Source organism: Genypterus blacodes, unplaced genomic scaffold (genome assembly GCF_046128005.1).
Source record: "Genypterus blacodes isolate CSIRO-AG114 ecotype Tasmania unplaced genomic scaffold, CSIRO-AGI_Gbla_v1 ptg000019l_1, whole genome shotgun sequence".
In the NCBI taxonomy this organism is placed as follows: Eukaryota; Metazoa; Chordata; class Actinopteri; order Ophidiiformes; family Ophidiidae; genus Genypterus; species Genypterus blacodes.
Window position 1 is genome coordinate 1,823,294 of NW_027466832.1, and position 5,013 is coordinate 1,828,306.

At 44.0% G+C, this 5,013-nt stretch overlaps 1 long non-coding RNA gene across 1 annotated transcript; it reads right to left on the bottom strand.

The window, feature by feature from the left end:
• Positions 1 to 309: 309 nt before the first annotated feature.
• On the bottom strand, positions 310 to 745 carry LOC142991447 (uncharacterized). Its single transcript, XR_012960885.1, has 2 exons — positions 623 to 745; positions 310 to 579 (listed from the first exon to the last, which is right to left on the bottom strand). It is a non-coding gene; the product is annotated as an uncharacterized LOC142991447 (long non-coding RNA).
• Between the last annotated feature and the right edge of the window lie 4,268 nt (positions 746 to 5,013).

The following is a 5,013-nucleotide window of genomic DNA, read 5'->3' on the forward strand; positions in this document are numbered from 1 at the left end:
GCTGCGTGCAAACGTCAACTATTAGCTGACTATTACAGGCTAAACTTAACTTATGTAGTGTGAAGTATCCACAGCACCGGGAGCTGGCTGCAAAAAGCGAAAAACAACACGGAAAAATGACCCGAGTTATATCAACCTGGGATTCAGCTGGAGCGGGACGGAGGACGAGCCAAAGCCACATTGTGTGTGTGTGTGTGTGTGGTGATGATCTCAGCAATGAGTCCGTGAAACCATCGCAACTCAAACGGCATCTTACAACAAAACACACAATGCTGAAAGACAAACCAGTGGAGTTTTGTGTACGTAAACGTGATGAACTGAGGCAGTCCAAATGCGCAATTCAGTTCTGTGGTGCACCTGTGGTTACAGCACAAGAGGCTTCTTATCGTGCCCAGCCTCCGCATAGCAAAAGCAGGTAAGCCGCACAGAATCGGTGAACAGCTGTGTTGACCATTAGCCAAAGAGATGGTACACATTATGTGTGGCGAGAAGATCGCCAAACAGTTAAATTTGGTGCCACTTTCAAATGACACAGTGTCGCGGAGAATAGGAGCCATGGCAGATGACGTTAAGACAACACTGATTGAACACATTAAAAATAGTCGCTATTATTCCATCGAACTGGACGAGACTACTGATGATGCAGGTTTGGCCAATTGACTTGTTTATGTCAGATATGAGCATGATGGTGCAGCTTAGGAGGACTTTCTGTTCTGTCAGGCCTATAAGAGTTATAAATAGTTGCCAAAATGTTGTGTGTAAAGTACAGTTGGTTGTTTTTTTTATTTATGTTCTCACTTGCTGTGTGTGTGTGTGTGTGTGTGTGTGTGTGTGTGTGTGTGTTTGAACATGCTGTGGGTGTAAGAGGGACTGCCCCCTGCCCCATATAGGAGAGTTGTTCTAGTACCAATTTGTACAAAGTGGCTGTGATTGACAAAGGTCAAATTAAATAATGTTCTTATGAGCAATAAATGTGCTTCCTGTGTGTATTTTGCATAGCAGCTGAATAGGGTAGGCCTATGCTACTGTAGTTTAACATCGGCCATAGTTAAAATACATAGAGCTGCTGTACCAGCTGGAGCCAAGGCACCCAATTACATAGGAATCGGCATGATAAGATAAGATGAGATAAGATGAAATTTTATTATCCCGAGGGAAATTACTGTGATACAGTTACAGTACAGCATGAAAAAAACAAGACCCAGAAATCAGAAATCAGAAATCACCCAACTAGTGCAATAATGAAAAAAGTGCAAGAATGCAAGTCGATAATAAGTACAAGATAAGTACAAACAATAAGGGGGGTACGAAGTACATACAATGGGGGGAACAGTACATGACAGCATAAATACATAAGGAAGTGCAAGTGCAATGTGCATCTGACTGAGGTATGAGTAATGACAATCTATACAACTACAGCATACACATGTGTATATGTGACATACAGCAATGTTTAGTGCAATATACTATAAGTGACAGTGAAGCAGGTTTGGGGGGGGGGAGCGGGCTCAGATCCCTATGTCCCCACCGTCCCACCTCGACCCGAGGTAGCTTTATTAAAGAGTCCAATGGCCACAGGGAGAAAGGATTTCCTATGGCGCTCAGTAGTACACCTGGGGGGTATGAGTCTGTTACTGAAGGTGCTCTTGTATGAGGCCAGCACCTGGTGGAGAGGGTGGGAGTCATTGTTCATGATTCTCCGTAGCTTGCGCAGCATTCTCCTCTCCGATACACGCTCCAACGAATCAAGTTCAGTCCCCAGGACGGAGCCAGCCTTCCTGACGATCTTCTTGATCCTGTTGGCGTCAGCTGACCTCGCCCTACTGCCCCAGCACACGACCGCGAAGAAGATGGCACTGGCAACCACAGACTGGTAGAACATCCTCAGCATGGTGTTACAGACATTCGATCGAAGCCTCCTCAGGAAGTAGAGTCGACAAATGATGGCTCAAATTCACTGAATTTGCTAATGAATGCCACTATGCAGCTTGTTGATGAACACAGGAGCACCCAATTAAGTAGAGAGGCAGAGCTCAGTGTTTAAATGCTTTACATACCTTTTTTTTTGGTATTTGTTTTTATTAAAGCAAACATTTTACATGACAGTGCGCATACAGGACACAGGACATTTTGATGATCATTTTTTATACAGAAAGAGGGGGAAAGGGAGAGAGAGATAAAGGGAGTGTGGACGCAGAGTCCAGGATGACATCAGTGGTGTTGATGCGATGATCTCATAGGGCGGGGCTATTCAATTAGCGGCCCAGGGGCCACATCCGGCCCGCAGACCCCCTTTGACTGGCCCACCCCCCACTGACCCAACGTAAGCCGCAAAAACGCATTTAAATCATATTTGCTGTGAGAGTTTTTAAAATTCTCACCCTTCCTCTTGTACTTGAACGCACCACTCCCGGTATCGTAGCAACGCCAGCCCAGAATACTCTCTCCAAGTACGACAACCGCGAAAAGATGTCACTGACAGGTCAGAAACGTAAAATTGACAATGAAAATCGCCGTTTTAACCCTGCCTGGACTGATAAATACGTGTTTATTTTACCCCAAAGACTGAACTCTAAGCCACTGTGCTTGATTTGCAATGAAAGCCTGTCCGTATTAAAAGAATATAACATTCGGAGGCACCATGTTGAGAAACACCGAGCTTTTGGGACAGCATTACCTGAAGGGACAGAGGAGAGGGCGACTAAGGTGCAGAGCCTGCTAGCATCTGATAACAGGAGTTGTTCCATATTAGTAAAGACATTTACAGCACAAGAGAGGGCCACGGCCGCCTCACTGCGAGTGTCGTGGAATTTAGCAAAAAAAAAACGACCCTTCACTGATTCTGAAACTGTCAGAGACTGCATGATTCTGACTGCAATATTAGACGAGGTAATACATGACGATAAAATCAAAGCCAGTGTGACATCTGCAGTCCCAAGCGTGCCCCTATCAGACACCTCAAACATGCACAGATGTGTTTGAGGCTCTGCTGAGCCACCTGAAAAAAGTTGAAATCATGTCAATCGCAGTGGACGAGTCAACAGATCGGTGTGACACGGCACAGTTGTGTGTGCATGTGCGCTTCTATGATGCGGGACACCGGTGTTTTCGCAAGGAGCTGCTCTGCCTTCTGCCCCTCAAAGGTCACACTACAGGCGAGGTGTTCTTTGATAAAATCTCGGCTTTCTTTCAAGACAACGGGTTAGATATGACTCGGGTCTGTATGCTTGTGACTGATGGTGCTCCATCTATGACTGGGAAAGTGAGTGGACTGAAAGCGCGGTGGACAGCTGTTGCTCCGAGGATGACAGCATTGCACTGTATTGTACACCAGACCGTGCTGTGTGCGAAACTAAACGGACACTTCAAAAGTGTAATGGACAATGTTATGGCGACTGTAAACTTCATACGCGCAACCTCAAGCCTCCATCGCTTGTTTCGCCAGCTGCTGTCTGACATGTCCGCAGAACATGACGACTTACTTCTCCACAACGACATTAGATGGCTATCCAAAGGGAATTCGCTGGAGCGCTTCTATGCGCTCAAGGAGGAGATTTAAGTTTTCCTTCATGACAGCAGAGGCAGTGGCTCAGTGGGTAGTGCTTCCGCTTGGGAACCGGAGGGTCGCCGGTTCGAGCCCCTGCCGAGGTGCCCCTGAGCAAGGCTCTGAACCCTCAATTGCTCCCCCCTCTGCGAAGGGGTGCTTTGGATAAAAGCGTCTGCCAAATGATCGTAATGTAATGTAATGTAAGCAGAAAAAGCAGAGGCGCAACTAAACCGCATAATGGACACAGGCTTTATGGCAGACGTGCGTTTCCTCTCTGATTTGTTCAAACACTTAAATGAGTTAAACCTCGGACTACAGGGCAGAGAGAAAACCAGTTGGCCTTTAGTTCAACAAATGCACTTTTGCAAATACATCTAAAATGTTATAGAAGACTTAACTGTTGCACAAAGTTGTTCCAAAAAAAACAAAAATGTATTCAATTTACATTAAGGACCTTGTTAAAAATATTCTGGTCAAGGTTTTGACCAAATGTTAAAATTTGCACTTGAATTATTTTGCTCATCAATAAATGATGCAGTATAAAGCCTTTATTGTGAATTCCTTTATTTATTTTTATGATTTAGTTCAGGTGGTGGCATATTTAGAGTTAAGTCTCCAGAAGTAATATAAGTAGGGGTCTTCGGCCCAGTGGCATCTCAAAATTTCCAAATCTGGCCCAGAAGAAAAAGTAATTGAATAGGCCTGTCATAGGGTAAATACTGTTTTTACAGGATGATGTCAAACAGCAATGTAGGGATCTACAAATTGCATCATAGGGTGTGGTGAAGAGAAGAGAAAAACAAAAAACAAAAACAAAGAGAGGAAATCCCACCCAAAGACCCAACCCAACCCCACAGTCACACAACTCCACATTCATACAACCCCGTCCCGGCCCGCCAGGGATATCAAATAAAATGAAAAATAAAAAACTCACACTCGAACCTTCACATCATATTAATCTCGTAAAAAAACAAAACAATGTTATTACTTATTTTACTATTTTACCAAAACTATATCTTTCATAGTTCACATTTTCTGTCTGTCCACATATCACTCACAATTTCCCTTCACATTCCCTGTAATTAAGGGAATTCCCTGTAGTTCCAATATCCTCTGTACTTCACATGCATTCAGTCTGTTCTGATGTTAATGAGATGACAAAGAGTGTGGTACTGTTTTCATGAAAAATTAAAATAGTGTTGGAATGTTCTTGCAGTGAAGCACGTTGTCATACAGTTTTGGAATGTTTTTTCAGAGTGTTTTCCTGTTTGGAAGAACATACACTGGATTGAGAGCCTGGGTGGAGCTTCTTTTTTCTTCCAACTGAACTGTTGGATGCACAGTTCTCATGTCTGTGAAGGTTTTTTATGGACCCTGCTCAACATGACAGCTTAATTCTGCAAATTCTGCATTCTGCCTTTATGTTGTCACAAATGCATCGAAATGCTGCTTGTTTTTCCCAGCTG